The sequence below is a fragment of the Gossypium arboreum genome, chromosome 13, assembly GCF_025698485.1.
Source record: "Gossypium arboreum isolate Shixiya-1 chromosome 13, ASM2569848v2, whole genome shotgun sequence".
NCBI lineage: Eukaryota > Viridiplantae > Streptophyta > Magnoliopsida > Malvales > Malvaceae > Gossypium > Gossypium arboreum.
The window spans coordinates 23537520-23554927 of record NC_069082.1 but is presented as its reverse complement, the minus strand read 5'-3'; the positions used below and the strand labels follow the sequence as shown (position 1 = coordinate 23554927).

At 37.1% G+C, this 17408-nt stretch overlaps 1 non-coding gene across 1 annotated transcript; it reads left to right on the top strand.

Moving 5' to 3' along the window:
* Positions 1-8533: 8533 nt before the first annotated feature.
* On the top strand, positions 8534-8640 carry LOC128287117 (small nucleolar RNA R71). The gene has a single exon (XR_008277814.1). It is a non-coding gene; the product is annotated as a small nucleolar RNA R71 (small nucleolar RNA).
* Positions 8641-17408: the final 8768 nt, after the last annotated feature.

The following is a 17408-nucleotide window of genomic DNA, read 5'->3' as shown; positions in this document are numbered from 1 at the left end:
CCTAAGGAGCCCAAGGTTTATCGAACGTACCCGAAATTGTCTGGCACTGCCTCTAGGTATGTTATAGGCCTCAAAGGCCTATATAAGAGACGAGTTGTTCATGGATGAAAAGCTTAAAATTTGAGTAAAACTTGGTGACCCAATTTGGAATGTTTCAAAATATAAAGTCATGGTAATGCCTTGAACCTTATCCCAGTGTCTGGTACGGGTGCGGGGTGTTACATTTATTGGTATCAGAGCTACGATTTAGTCGGTTCTAGGACTATCATAGAGGATGTTAAAGTTTGCTATACATGCCATTATTTGAATGTTGATAGTGTGACGTCTTCTAATTGTTTAAACTATTTTGAATATAGTGAATATCTTCCAATCAAGCACAAGATGTTTCCGAGGGAGCCAAGAGCCATGCTCCAGCTTCCGTACAGCGAGCTGTATCTAGTAGTAGGAGAAGGCTGATGTCAGAAGGCCGAGAAGAGGCCTAAGCTGCCTTCTTTGATATGATGGATGAATGGTTTGGAGATTATCTAAGAAATCACCCCAATATACCAATACCTCCCTGCCCCCTAACTAACCTGATGAGGATGTGCCACAAGGTATGGCACCGGTGAGAATCGGTAAAGCCCCTGTAGATAAGCTTAGAAAGTATGGGGCTGAGGAATTCAGAGCTAAAGTTGATGATAACGTTAAAAGAGCCGAGTTCTGGCTCGAAAATACTACACGGGTGCTAGATGATTTGTCATGCACACTCGAGGAATGTTTGAAGTGTGCTGTGTCCCTTTTGAAGGACACTGCATACAATTGGTGGAAGGCCGTATCCTCGGTACTGTCGAAAGATAATATTACTTGGGATTTCTTCCAAGTAGAGTTTAGGAAGAAATATATTAGCCAATGATTTTTGGACTCGAAGCGAAAGGAGTTCCTGGAACTCAAACAAGGGAACAAGACTGTAGTAGAATACGAGAGAGAGTTCGTATGACTAAGTCAGTACGCAACTAAATGGGTTCAAACTGAATCGGAAATGTGTAAACGCTTCAAGGAAGGTCTGGATGAGGATATCAAGTTGTTGATTGGGATCTTGGAAATATGGGAGTTTGTCGCATTGGCCGATCAAGCCAAGAAGGTCTAGGAACTTAATAATGAAAGAAAAAAAGCTAAGAGAGAGGCTCGAGTTGTGAGCAAGAGGTCTAGCGGTAAAACACTCTCGTTCTCCACGTAGAAAGCCAGGAGCCTACATGAACGCTCCACTCCGTCAGTGGGATATTCGGGTAGATCGAGAAGCTCTAAACGACGAGGTCAAAAGTCTTCTTCCCCGATGGTGACTAGTGTAGGGAGTGTAGATGATAAAAAATCAAATTGTAAGTGCTGTAACAAATTTCACTTCAGAGAGTGCCGAATGAAGAGCGGCGCGTGTTTCAGATGTGGTTCTCTTGATCACTGTCTCAGAGACTGCCCGGAACGAGCTGAAAAAGAAGTGGAAATAGCTCCGAAGTTGAGTGCTCCCATTGTACTAGGTAGACCTTCGAGATACCCTGAGAGCGCTAGTGGTAGTCGAGTCGTGACTAAAGACGCTGCAAAATCAGAGATTTGAGCCCCGGCAAGAACGTATGCGATACGTGCTTGAGAGAAAGCCGCTGCTCCTGATGTTATTACGGGTACTTTCTCTCTTTTTAATATAAGTGTTGTTGCTTTAATTGACCCGGGGTCGACACATTCATATATCTGCATGAGATTGGCGTCTAGTATGAACATACCTGTTGAGCATACGGAAGATATTATTAGAGTGTCGAACCCACTAGGCAGATCAGTTCTAGTTGATAAAGTCCATAAGAATTGTCCTTTGATGATTCAAGGTTGTTGTTTCCCGGCTAACCTTATGTTGTTACCATTTGATGAATTTGATGTAATACTTGGTATGGATTGGTTAGCCCTTCATGATGTAACAGTGAATTGTGGTAGTAAGTACAGTAAGTTAAAATGGCCGGATGATAAGATTCTACGGGTCAAATCAAGAGAATTAGGTTCGTCACTGGTTGTAATCTCAGAAATGGTTGCCCAGAGATATATGAGGAAAGGATATGAAGCCTACCTTGCATTTGTACTGAACACTAAGGAAACAGAGCTAAAAATCGAGTCCGTGCCGATAGTATGTGAGTACCCAGATGTGTTTCCAGAGGAATTACCCGGATTACCTCCTGAAAGGGAGGTAGAGTTTGGTATTGAATTGGTGTCAGGGATGACTCTCATTTTTATTGTACCGTACAGAATGGCACCTACCGAGCTAAAGGAGTTAAAAGCACAGTTGCAAGAGCTGACGGATAAAGGATTCGTTAGGCCAAGTTTTTCACCTTGGGGTGCCCCCGTGTTGTTCGTAAAGAAGAAAGATGGTTCGATGAGGTTATGTATCGATTGTTGCCAACTGAACAAGGTGACTATCAAGAATAAGTATCCTTTGCCAAGGATCGATGATTTGTTTGACCAGTTGAGAGGAGATACCATATTCTCCAAGATAGACTTGAGGTCTGGCTATTATCAGCTGTGAGTTAAAGACTCGGATGTACCCAAGACAGCTTTTAGAACGAGGTATGACCATTATGAATTTCTTGTCATGCCGTTTGGGCTGATGAATACACCGGCTGTGTTTATGGATCTAATGAATAGGATCTTCCGGCCATATTTGGATAAGTTTGTTGTTGTTTTATTGGCGACATTTTGATCTACTCTAAAGATGAAACAGAGCATGCGAAGCACCTGAGAATTGTGTTGCAGACTTTACGGGAAAAACAACTGTATGCTAAGTTTAGCAAGAGTGAGTTTTGGCTCTAGGAAGTTGGATTTTTGGGTCATATAGTTTCGGGTGAAGGCATCCAAGTTGATCCAAGTAAGATTTCTGCAATTGTTGAATGAAAATCGCCTAAGAATGTAACCGAGGTTAGAAGCTTTTTGGGCTTAGCCGGTTATTATCAAAGGTTTGTAAAAGGATTTTCCATGATAGCGACTCTGATGATGAAGCTGCTACAGAATGACGTTGAGTTTGAATGGACAGAGAAGTGTCAGCAAAGTTTTGAGAAGTTAAAGTCATTACTGACCGAAGCTCCTATTTTAGTGCTACCTGAACCGGGAAAAGAGCTTGTGGTCTACAGTGATGCATCCTTAAATGGATTGGGTTGTGTACTTATGCAAGATGGCAAGGTCATAGCCTATGCTTCATGGCAATTGAAGCCTCACGAGAAGAATTATCCAACCCACGACCTAGAGCTTACAGCTATTATTTTTGCCTTGAAAATTTGAAGGCATTATTTGTATGCCGAGACTTGCCGTATATTTACGGACCACAAGAGTTTGAAATACTTGATGACTCAGAAAGAACTAAATTTGAGACAGCAGAGATGGTTAGAATTAATTAAGGATTATGATCTGATTATCGACTATCACCCGGGAAAGGCGAATGTGGTCGTCAATGCATTGAGTAGAAAATCCTTGTATGCTTTGAGAGCCATGGATACTCGTTTGACATTGCTTAATGATGATTTAGTTCTGGCCGAGCTAGAGGTTAGGCCAACATTTCTGCAAGAAATTCATGATGCTCAGCTTAACGATAATGACTTGCAAGCAAAAAGAGCTCAATGTGAGTCTGGTGTTGAGTCAGATTTCTGAATTAGTCCTGATGGATGTTTAATGTTTAGAGATAGGGTTTGTGTACCCAAAGACAATGAACTTATTCGGAAGATTTTGCAAGAAGCACATAACAGTCGTCTGTATGTTCACCCAGGAAGTACCAAGATGTACAATAATTTAAAGAATATGTACTTGTGGAACGACATGAAAAGAGATGTTTCTGAATTTGTATCAAAATGCTTGGTATGTCAACAAGTTAAAGCTGAACATCAAGTGCCTTCAGGTTTGTTACAGCCTGTAATGGTCCCCGAACAGAAGTGGGACAAAGTTACAATGGATTTCGTGATGGGATTACCTTTATATCCGAAAAATAAAGATGTCATATGGGTTATAGTGGACAAATTACAAAGTTGGCTCATTTCATCCCGGTAAGTACGGATTATTCTCTTGATAGATTGGTCGATTTGTACATTTCTGAGATAGTAAGATTGCACTGAGTACCACTATCGATTATTTCAGATAGAGACCCGAGGTTCACTTCGAGATTCTGGAAGAAGTTACAAGAACCCTTGGGTACAAAGTTGAACTTTAGCACAACTTTGCACCCTTAGACCGATGGCCAGTCTGAGCGGATGATTCAGATTCTCGAGGACATGTTGTGTTGTTGCATCCTCGAATTTTAGGGTAGCTGGGAAAAATACCTGCCATTGGTAGAATTTGCCTACAACAATAGTTTCCTAACAAGTTTGAAGATGGCGCCTTATGAGGCCTTGTATGGCAGGAAGTGCTGAACTCCATTGTACTGGACAAAACTTAAGGAAAATCGGATTCATGGAGTTGATCCGATTAAAGAAACTGAAGAAAAAGTTAAAGTGATACGGGATTGTTTAAAAGCGGCATCAGATAGGAAAAAGTATTATGCTGATCTAAAAAGGAAGGAAATTGAGTTTCAAGTTGGAGATAGAGTATTCTTGAAGGTATCTCCATGGAAAAAGGTATTGAGATTTGGTCGGAAAGGTAAACTGAGTCCACGATTTATTGAACCGTACGAGATCACCAAAAGAGTTAGACCATTAGCCTATCGTTTGGCGTTGCCACCCGAATCCATGTTAAAGAGATATCAATTAGACCCCTCTCATGTAATTTCACCGACTGAGATTGAAATTCGACCGAACATGACTTATAGAGAGGAACCAGTTAAGATATTGGCTCGTGAAGTTAAACAATTTAGAAATAAAGATGTGGCTCTAGTAAAAGTTTTATGGCATCGACATGGTGTAGAAGAGGCTACATGGGAGTCGGAAGAAACCATGAGAGGTCAATATTCGAATCTGTTTTCTGGTAAGACTTTCGAGGATGAAAGTCCCTAAGGGGGGAGAAATCTAACATCTTGAAATAGGGCCTAGTTGGAATGGTGGTTTCGGGACCACAAATCCGACATCAAAATATTTACTTTATGATTATTATGAGGCCTAGAATATGAGTATATGCATGTGTTAAAGTTTCATGAAGAAATTCTTTGAGTAAGGTGTTCAATTTGAAATTAGGGACTAAATTGAATAAATTGAAAAACTTGAATTCTAGAAGCAATTTGTATGAAATTGCTTTGAGTTATGAATTAGAAGGTCTTGGAGAGCAATTTGCCCAAATTCTAAGTTTTTGGTCAAAAATGGGCTTGCATGGATGGAATTTTAAGGAAAGGGCTGAAGCGCATTTTGGTCATTTGGTATTTTAATGAAATAAAATGGGAAAAATGAACCAAAATCAGCCCATTCTCTTCCTTGTCCAGCCGAAACTTCAGGGGTTTCCATAGCTAGGGTTTTCAAGCTTTCCAAGCTCAATAGTAAGTGCTCCTAAGCCCCGTTTTTCATGCTCTTTGTATTTTTGAAATCCCGGTAGCTTGCTCTCTCCATTACTTCCCATATTTCATGCTAGGGTTCATGTTTAAAAATTTACCCATGCATGAGTTGCATGTATTTTGATGGATTATGGAGGAATATGAAAGATGAATTGTATTAAACATATTTTCCTAGTTGATTTTAATGAAAAACCCTTATAGGGACTATTTTCCGAAAGATGTAAATGTGTGGTAGAAATGAGAAAATAATGGAAAATGTGGGCTACCATAAGAAGGAAAAGTGTTCGGTTAGGCTTGGGTAAGATAGAAAGTGCATGTGTTTCATTATATGAGCCTAGGGACTAAATCGTAAAAATATGAAAGGTTAGGGGCAAAATGATCATTTGGATCAAGGGTAAATATTAAAATTGAAATGTATAATGTAGTGTATTAATGAGTTAAATTTTTTTGTTAGAGACCCTGAGGAACAAATTCCGAAGGTCGATCGAGGTAAACGCAAAGTTTAGAAATAACCGAAACACAACTCCGAAAAGAATACTAGGTAAGTTCGGATAACTTAAAGTAAACCCCTAATATGCATAATTGAATGATTTATGAATGCATGATGATTGCATTTATTATTAACATGAAATATCATAGAAATGCATATTTGATGGTAACGGGTGAAAAATGTCTCGAATGAGGTTGACAAAGGGAATTTGATGGATAAACCCTCATTGATATGTGTAAAGAGATCCTGCATGTGTTGCAGTAAGGATTTAGCCCGGACGGGTAATCTGTGATCTCAAGTATGAAAAGGATTTAACCCAGTGGGTGTTCCTTGACTGATCAAGCCTCCCGAAGGATATGTGTGCATTATGGATTTAGCCCGGACGAGTAATCCGATTAGGGTCTGAATTTAGCCTGGATTGGGAATTCAGATCCGAGCTCATTAAGGGTGTTTGTTGTTATAAGGTATTTAGCTTGGACTGGTAATCCAGACATCACCTGATGAGTTCATGATATGGGGGATTTAGCCTGGACTAGTAATCCTGCCATGAGATATGAGGTTCGCGGGAGTGCATATCTGTGAAATGATCATTCATAAAAATTGGCGGATAATGGGAATTCCATCGAGATTTCTAGAAACTCAACGGGATTAATATGATGTATGTCAATAAGATGATGAATGATGAGCTCATCTACATAAATTACATGATGCTTTGTTACGTAACTAACCCATTGATTGAGTGCATGTGAAAGGGAATCGTTTCATAATTGATGATTTCATGATTTAAATATGGATGTATGCTAATTACTCGGTAAGTTTACTTTTCGGTTATTCAAGTTTACTAAGCATGTAAATGCTTACCCCTCTCTTTTTCCCTATTTCAAAGAGCTCGAGGACTCGAAAGGATTGGAAGACGATTGGAGAGTCAACACACTATCAACTAGACAAGCTTTGGTATAAAGACTTTGTTTGTTTTGTTCGATGGCATGTATAGTATTTTTGAGTATTTTGTTATATGTGTCATTTGATTTGCCAAATGAAGGCATGTAAGAATATGTTTATCTCTTTGTATATGGCCACGAAAATTGGCTTAATTGAAGTAGGCTATGACTTACGAATTTATGCATTGTTTTATTTACAAGTGATGGGTCGTTACCAATTTGCAATGAGTCACATGAACGAGCCAAATTCAGATGAATTAAAGTCACATAGGAACCCATAAACACTAAATGGGAAATAACCTATCATGTATGAAACCAATGATATGAGGTTTCCATACATCTAGTTTAATCAAGATTATTTACAAGTGTATAATTGTGTTTTACTTTGAATTTGGTAACCACTAAGCACAAGTAGTAGAAAGGGTTGACTAAAGGCTTGGAAAATAGCCTATTAGAGTCCACATGGTTAGACACACAGCGTTTTCTAGACTGTGTGACACACTGTTCCTCCCATGGGCATGTGCTATGGCCGTGTGTCCCCACTTAAAATTTTAGCTCAAAGTTGTACACGGGTATGCCACACCAGCGTGCACCGGCCATGTTAAAAAGATGTAGATCCACGGGCAGGCAAAGACGGTGTGTGCCATGGCCATGTTGATAAGTCAGTGTTGCCCACGGCTGAAGGGCATGGGCGTGCCCCAAGTCACACGGGCGTGTGAGCCCACACGGCCCACCTACACGAGTGTGTGACATTTTATGATAAGGAAAAATTTCCTAAGGAGCCCAAGGTTTATCGAACGTACCCAAAATTGTCCGGCACTGCCTCTAGGTATGTTATAGGCCTCGAAGGCCTATATAAGGGAAGATTTGTTCATGGATGAAAAGCTTAAAATTTGAGTAAAACTTGGTGACCCAATTTGGTACGTTTCAAAATGTAAAGTCCTGGTAGTGCCTCGAACCCTATCCCAGCGTCGGGTACGAGTGAGGGGTGTTACATAAGGCGTCATTCTTGGCCATGTATGCCTTCAATAGATTTTCTAAGCTATTGGATGGTTTAGCTTGGGTTGGTTTCTGAACTTGTTGGGGAAACTTTGTGGCTGGTCGATCTAGGTTGGGCGTAAGTATTACTGGTTCCAGCTCCTTGGTTACTCCAGGAAAAATTCGGGTGATTTTGCCACGATGGGTTATAAAAATTGGATTGCAGTCCTTGCTTTCCTCGGTTTTGGTTCTGGTTACCTATGTAGTACATGGATTCTAGGTTTGATGGACATTCTACGAACAAATGTCCTTCCCCACAATAAACACAGGCTATATTTTCAAATTGATTTGGTGGCTGTGCTGCAAAATTGTTAGATCCATTAGTAGTAAGATTTTTAAGCATTGAGGATTTTGATGATAGCTGAGATATGAGTGAAGTAAGAGCGTCTACTTCATATGTTCCAGCAACTCATCTTCTTGATGCTGCTCGGTTGGTTGGCCATTGGTAATTGTTGTTGGCTACTTCATATAATTTCATAAGCCTCATTATAAGACTTAGAAAGGAGAGCACCATTAGCAGAAGTGTCCACTGCCATCCTCGTGTGAGCATTGAGACCATTATAAAATGTCTCAAGTTAGATGCAATGTGGGATTCCATGATGAGGGCACTTTCGTAATAACTCTTTGTACCTTTCCCATGCCTCATACAAGGACTCATCATCCATTTGTTTGAAGGCAGTGATCTCGTTCCTCAACTTAGCATTCTTGCTAGGCGGGAAATACTTCATAAGGAATCTTTCTGCTAACTCTTGCCATGTGGAAATTAAGTTCAGTGACAATGAGTTCAACTAGGCTTGAGCTTTATCCCTCAGCGAATATGGGAACAACTTCAATCGTAATGCATCTTCAGGTACTCCGGCTAACTTGAAAGAATCACTCACCTCCATAAATAGTCTTAAGTGTAGGTGAGGATCTTCGGTAGGCATTCCACTGAATTGGCCCACTATCTGAAGCATCTGGAACATGACTGGCTTCAGCTCGAACTATTGTGCCTCAATTTCGGGTCTCCTAATACCCAGATTAAGATTATTAAATACTGGCATGGCATACTGTAGTAAAGCTCTATCCCTATCATAAGCAATAAGGAAAGGATTTTGAGCAGTGTTTGCTCCGTTTCCTTGGATTGGATTTTCGAAGTTCATCTCTTCGGTCCTCCTCTGATTTGCTTGTCTTCTTCGCAGTCGAAAAGTTCTTTCTATCTCAGAGTCTACAAGGAGTAGGTCAATAATTCAGTCAATACTCATAAACACCTGAAATAATCACAAAAAAATTAATTAAATTAAAAATTAAACAGGAAAAATAAACCAAAATGTAAAACTAAAAAATTTACAAATAATAACTTTTGAAACAGTCCCTAGAAACAGCGCCAAAAACTTGGAATGATGGAAATGTGCAAGTGTACACAATCACAACAAGTAATAAAGTGACAAGTAAATGTCGAGTTATCGTACCCACAAGGACTGTGAAAAGGATTATTTATGAATGCAATTTAAAACACTTTGGTGAAGAAAAATATTTTGTTTAAAGAGGGTGATTAAAAACTTAAAAAAATTAAAATAAAAAAAATGAAGTAAAAGAAAGTTCTAATACACGATTTCAAAATAAGATTTAATCAAGATGATATAATTGTGTTGGATTAATTACACTTCTCATCTTAGAAATATTAAACTTATGTTTATATTGTTACGAATAAAATCAAGGCAACCCAGTAATTTGCTAAATTATGAACATACTTACATACCAAAATCCATTCATCTCTTGACATATCCCTATGTCAATTCAACCGACTAAACAGATTCTAATAAGCAAACATGTTATTGCACGTACATACTCATTAAACTGAACTAATCTCTTGCATATCCCTATGTCAATTCAAACGATTAATTAAATCTAACAAGCATATAAAAGACTATGTGAGGTAACAAGGTATCCCTACCTTGAGACAGTTTAATCACAATAATCTTGCAAGTTATGCAAGGCAATAATATCGCCAGATACATTGCTAATTTAACCTTCAACTACCTTAGAAGAAATAAACATGCGCTGATCAAGTATTGTTTCAATTAATTACAATTTCAATCCATTTAAATAATTTATTCATTAGTTACCTCGCAGTTGTAACGCAAGAATAACTTAGGCATGATTTTACTTAATCAAGCATTTTACTGAGGCCTATAACAACATAAACACAATTTTAGCAATTTAAGAAGACGAAATGCAATCAACCCAACATGAATTAAATTCAAGATAAGCTGATTAAATTAACCATTCCAAGAACATGAATACTCATAGATATGGTTCATTATAACAACAACAAAAATTAAATAGATAGGGAACAAGAATCAAATTCGGTGGTTTTTCGAGGCTTGGCTTGGTTGCTCCGTTCTTCCTTCTTGTTGTCCTTGCCGATCAAGGCTTCGATGAACACTCAATTGCTGCTCCAAAATGGTTGAAGAAAACCCTTTTTCCAAGGGAAGAAATCAGCACAAGAGCAAGGGAATTGAAATGGAAAAATGAGAGAAAAAGAATGAGAGAGGAGAGAAGTGTTGTGAAATGAATAGGAATGAATGATATGCTTTGAATGATCAGCCAAGGGGGGCTTTTATAGCTGAGTGTGTCAGCTTAAATTTGCTAAAAATAGTAGCCAAAGAGCCACCCCTTGGCCTGCCACCTATGTGGCAAGTTTGATGCTTTCAACTTTGCTAAAAAAGGCTTGGGGTAAATCCAAAAATCCACTAATTATGGATGGGTTTGAATGCAACTTTGACAAGACTTCAAGGGATTCTTTGCAAGCTTAATTAATCAGCTAATAATCTGATTTGGGTCAGCATATGGCCAGTTTTGGGCTGCTCAATCTTTGGCCGGTTCACTTCAATCGGTTCGGTTCAACTGGACCACTTTTTCCATAATTAATTAATATTAATTTATTTAGCCCAAATTAAATTGGGTCTAAATTAAAATTAATTATGTTATGAATTAATACACATAATTGGACCGTCTTAGGCTGGAAATTAATTCACCTTGATACTTCAAATTGTTTCTTGGTTTTGTGCTTCAAGGAGTGTCTGCCGAGCCATTTTTCGCCCTTTATATAATTTCATTTAAAATAACCAAAATTACTCAAAATTAATTATAAAATTAACTAAAATTTATCATGTTCATATTTTAAGTATAATTTAATTATTTTATGAAAATTAATTATTTTTCGACAAGAATTTAATCGAAATGGTATGATTTTAAACTAAACAGGGTATGTAAAAATGCGCAAATTTTCATGTTTCCAACCCCACCTGTGGATCACCATTTCAAACTGTGCACCTTTGCCTATTTATACACCGAACTCTCAGAGCATAAATATACCTCGAAAGTGTTGCATAGCGTGAGAAGGGGAAAGTCAGCTGTTCCCTGAAGTTCCTCTTGTCACTTTATTGGGGCTATTTTACGACACTTGACACAGGGAATTTGGTCCTACTAAAGTGTTTGGGGGAACTTTGGTAGATACTGGACACTTGTCAGCGGCAGCAGTAGCAGCAAATGTTGTTGGAGGCTTATTTCATGTCTAGGCATATTAAAGAATAAGTCAACCTGTTGTAACAGTTGAAGAGTTAGTAGTTAGTTTGTTAAGAAATGGTTAGGTGTTACTTATTACGCAGTCAACAAAGTCTGTATAAATACGCTAAGTTTAGACTCTTGGGATATGCTTTTGGTTTCTTTCTTTTAATAAAGAAGCTATTCATGGTTCTATATAGTAAAGCTATTTCTTTTCAAGGCAAAGCTTTCCCAATACCATGTAAACTTCCTTACCTATGTAGTTCAATGCTGTTTGATGAAACCGTGTCTTTCATTCATGTCATGCATCATTTTAAACATCATATTTGGTTTTATATTGCATCACTGTAGACATCATATCTGGTTTCCTTTTGTATCATGCATCATTGTAGACATCATATCTGGTTTCCTTTTGGATCATTTGGTTTTGTTCTTATTCTTATGTTTTCCTCATAACTCATTTTTCCTATTTGCATAGCTATCATCTACAGCTCCAACAGTGACAACATTCATAATGAAATTTATTATTAGTTTCTCTTGGTAAAATAACTACTCTTTTAAATCCATTTACAAAAGTTATCAAATAATTAAAATAGCTTTAATATGAAACAAATGAAAGAACTTGAAATACACAAATTTCATATCTAAGCCTAATTGGTTGGTATTTTAAACTGGCGAATAGAGCAACAATGGCCGTGCCTCAACCACTTCTTGATGCAATCACAATGAAAAGTATGAGAACAAGGCATCTGAAAAGCATCAAACCCAACCTCGAGCTCATCCAAACAAATCATGCAATCTTCTTCATCTCCAGCTTCTATTCTTACCATCTTTAGCATCTCCTTAACCAATGACTCTTTAGCAAGAACCATGTCGTAGTTAATGTTTTCTGTAGGAACTTAGAAAACAGAATAAGAGGTTTTTGTGTATTCTTGTGCTTTAAGCCACAATATCTTACTGAACAAACAAAGGAAACGAGCTCAAGCAACTAAGAATAGAAAGCTTGAATAAAAACAAAAATAAGAAGAGAATTTTTTGTTGAATGATTCATCATCAATTTCAGAAAACAAAAGCATTACATATAACAAGCAATCAACTTTTCAAAAGATGAAAATATTACCTAAACATACCTAACTCCACTAACAAAGTCTTGAAACTTATAAAACTTTGCTTGCACACTTGGTTAACCTGATTTATCAAATCTATTAGCACCAAATTACATCAAATACATTACTGACTTAGTTCTAGTGTAACTAAGTACATCAAATACATTACTATCTTAGTTCTAGTGTAACTAAGTAACAAAAATCAACTAAAAGTAACAAAACAACATCATATGCTTCAGCTGCAACTTGCATGGCTCGAATTGCTAGGGTCCGTGTTGAGTTTTTACGTCAAAAACAAATATCAAAAAACAAATAAAAATTGTGTTGGAAGATGAAAAACATAAGTAAAGAATCAGATGTTGAAGGAGAGAAGAAATTGTCTTTTCTCACATACTTTTCCAGCAAAAATAACTTGTACATATATGGTTCTATTACATTGGAAGAAAATCAACTTTGCTTGTGCAAGTGAACAAGCTGTAAAATCAACTTAATGATAACCTAGAACCTATCTAAAAACTGCTAAGTACTTGGCTAACCTTATCCAATCAAAAAGTTGCTGTCAAATCAAATTCAGGTCACATGTTACAAAAAAATACTTTATCTGGATTACATCATAGACCTTTGCATGCTGCTATATTTTATCAGGATTACTTGCATGCTGTTGTTTGTGGCCACCTTTTTAACACTCCTCATTGGCTACAAAGCAGCAGACTCCAATTTCCTTCTTTAAATACTCGAAACTTGTGGTTGCCAATGGCTTGGTTAAAATATCTGCGAGCTGAACCTCCGAGTAGCAATGGACCAAGTTGATTTCCTTTGATAACTCTGCCTCCCTCACAAAATGATACTTGATCTTGAAATGCTTAGTCTTGCCATGAAACACAAGATTTTTGGCAATTGCAACAGCTAACTGATTGTCAACTTTGATCTCTGTTGCTTCCACTTGCTCAGCATTCAAATCACTTAAAAGTTTCCTAAGCCAAATGGCTTGATTAACAGCAGTAGCAGCTGCAATATACTCTGCCTCTGTAGTGGATTGAGCTACTATCTGTTGCTTCTTAGAACTCCAACTAAAAACCCTTAAACCTCGAGTGAAGAAGTAGCCTGATGTACTCTTCATATCATCAACTGAACCAGCCCAATCACTGTCTGAATAGCCAACCAGCATCAGTTCTTCAGCTCTCTCAAATTTCACACCATAGCCTAAGGTCCCTTTAACGTACCTTAAGACTCTTTTAGCAGCCTTAAAATAAGCTACATTATAGAAATACATGAACCTTGATAGAAGATTGACTGCATACATGATGTTTGCCTTTGTTGCTGTCAAGTAGAGTAGGCAACCAACTAGGCTTCTATAGCTTTTCTCATCCACTCGATCATGATCACTATTGCTTGAGAGTTTTTCTCCTAGAGCTACAGGAGTTCTAGAAGATTTACAATTTGCCATGCAAAATTTGCTTAGAACCTTTAATGCAAAAGCTCCCTGGCTTATGAAAATACCATACTCATTCTGATTCACTTCCATACCAAGGAAGTAGGTCATTAAGCCTAAATCAGTCATCTCGAAGGACTCTTGCATCTGCTTCTTAAACTCTTTAATTAATTCACTTATACAACCAGTAACTAATAAGTCATCCATATAAAGTGAACAAATCAACAAATTTTCATTCTCTACCTTCTTCATATAGAGTGTAGGTTCACTAATACTCTTCTCAAACCCCAACCTTGACAAGTATGCATCAATCCTGTCATACCAGGCCTTGGAGCCTGTTTTAGGCCACATAAAGATTTCTTAAGCTTGTAGAGTTTGTGTTCTTCACCAGGGATCTTGAATCCATCAAGCTGTTCAACAAAGATTTCTTTCTTAAGAAATCCATTTAGAAAGGCTGATTTAACATGCAGTTGATGGAATTTCCATTGCTTCTAAGCAGCTAAGGCAAACAAGAGCCTTTTGGTGTCCAACCTTGCAATTGGTGCAAAGGTTTCAAAGAAATCGATACCATGTTGCTGATTGTAGCTCTTTACAACTAGCCTAACCTTGTGTTTGTTCAATGAGCCATCACTATTATGTTTGGTCCTGAACACCCATTTTACACTAATGATCTTTCTGTTCGCTGGTCAATCAACCAGCTCCCATGTGTCATTCTTGTGGATCATCCTCAATTTAGTCTCCATTGCTTCTTTCCAACAACCCTCCCTTATAGCGTCATCAAATCAGGAAGGCTCAAAAATGGTCATATCACACCTCTCATAGATGTCCATTAAGGTTCTAGTGCCTCTGACAGGTGTATCATCAAAATCATCTTCAGCTTCAGCTTTAATTTTAACCTACTACAGATCAGGATCATGCTGATCTTGCTCAGACAAGCTTGCATCTGTTCCATCCCATTTCCAATAACTCCCTTCATTGAACTTCACATCCCTGCTCAAAACAATCTTCTTGGTAGATGGATTGAAGACCCTATACCCCTTTTTTTCATTACTTTAGCCAACAAAGACTCTAGGCATGGACCTTTTTTCTAGCTTGGTCATCTTTTCAGCTAGCACCAATGTATAACATAAACAACCAAATACTTTTAAGTGTGAAACATTTGGTTGTTGACCAAACCAGGCTTCAAAAGGTGTTTTACCTTTAACTGCATTAGTTGGCAGCCTATTTAGCAAATACACAAAGGTATTTACTACCTCAGCTCAAAAGTTGTTAGGCATCTTGTCTTCAAACAATAGACACCTGACCATGTCAAGAACAATCCTATTCTTCCTCTCACAAGCACTAATTTTTTGTGGTGTGTAGATGATGGTTAATTGATGCAGAATTCCAGCTTCATTAGAAATCTTCTGAAACTTTTGAGAGACATACCCAGTCCCATTGTCAGACCTTAACATCTTCAGCTTGCAGCTGGCTTCATTCTCAACTAATGCCTTGAACTTGCAAAAGAAGTCAGCCTGTAATAGCTCGATTTTGACCCTAGTCAGAGTAGTGGTTTTGGGACCACAAATCCGAGTTAGAAAAATATTTTAATATTAATTTCCATGTATATGGTAAGTGATTTGACATGTGTGAAAGTCTCGTGTGGAAATTTAACTGTTTGTGTGCTTAATTTGCAAAAAGGACCAAATCGCGTAAAATGTAAAAGCTTGGTGCTAGATGTTAAAAATGCCTATTTGACTTGGGTTTGTTTGTGAGAGGTCCTTATGTGGTTATTATGCCATCTAAAAGGTTAATGGACACCAATGACCTTTGTTTGTTAATGTTTTATACTAAGGGCAAAATGGTAAACTAATTATAAATGAATTATAATTAAATTAAAGGCATGAAATAAACCATTTCATGCTCATATTTGACTGAAAATTCAAGGAAAGAAAAAGAAAAAGAATAGCTAGGGTTCGGCTAAGGAAATCCTTGATTAAGGTATGTGTTTTGATCGATTTTTGATGATTTTTACGTTTTTGTAATCGTTGCTTCGTATACTTGTAACAACCCATTTTTAGGGTTAATCAAAATATTGGTCTCGGGGCCACCAAATCTGACGAGTAGGTTTTTAATTATTATATTTAATATTTACGAGTTAATTGTGAGTTTAAAAAAGGTTTTTGATATTGTGATTTTTGTTTTATAAGCGATTTATTGAGTTTAAGTGGTATGACCCTAAGGTCAAGTGGGTTTAGAAAATGAGGTATCGAGACCTCATTTCTATAAACCAAGTCGTAAATATTTTTATAAATATTTACGGAGTGGCAATAAGATGGTATTAAAGTTTCGTTGAAAAATTTTATCATTTTGATAGTTAATTAAGTGGTAATTATTCCATAATTGTTGATAGTGGAATTCCATGGCTTGGTATAATGGAAATTATTAATGTATATTAAGGTTAAATATGGTATTTGGTAATTATAATAAAATAAAATAAAAAAAGCCAAATTACATGCTATCATCTTCATCAATAGCCGAATTTGAGAAAGAAAATAATGTTCTCAAAGCTTTGAAGGTTCGGCCATGGTTGTTCATGCATGTAAGTCCATTTCGTCTCTATTTTTAATAATTTTTACGTTTTTGAGATCGTTGCTTTGTGTTCTAGCTAGCCCGTACCTCCGATTTCAAAATTGTTAAAGTATTTGGATGATGCCATTGTTGAATATTTGAGTAGCTTGATGTTTAATGATAGAAAATAAATCTTTGATGGAAGATTATTGAGTTTTGTTAAGTGAATTTTAGCAAAAATATCAATTTTGGACTAAATTGTGAAATATAATAAATTATGTGGTAAAAGTGTGAATAAATGAAAAATATGGGCTGATATGAGCATGTATGAAATTTGGATAGCTTGGTCTATGATGAAATTGACTAAATTTGCATTTTACGAGCTTAGGGACTAGTTTGTAAAAAGGTCAAAAGTGTAGGGGTAAAATAGTAATTTTACCAAAATATGAAATTGAGTTAAAATGAATAGAATATGAATTGAAATAGCTGAATTTGATTGATTAGATCAAGTTAAGCCTCGTACGAGTCTATATCGAGGGAAAAACAGAGTTTCGGATTAGTCGATCCATTTCAATGTTTTGACGATTGAGGTAAGTTCGTATGTATTAAGCATTGTTAAATTTACGCTTTTAATACTTGATATTGTATAAATTGTCTATACATGATTATTGTTATGATTAACGACTTATCGACTAAAATGATACTTAGTGTGCGGTTCGAAATAACTTCGGCTAAAAGTGACACTTGGTGTGCAATTTGAGATAGCTTTGGCTATATATATATAAATGGCACTTAGTCTGCAAAGTATCGAAGATGACACTTAGTGTAT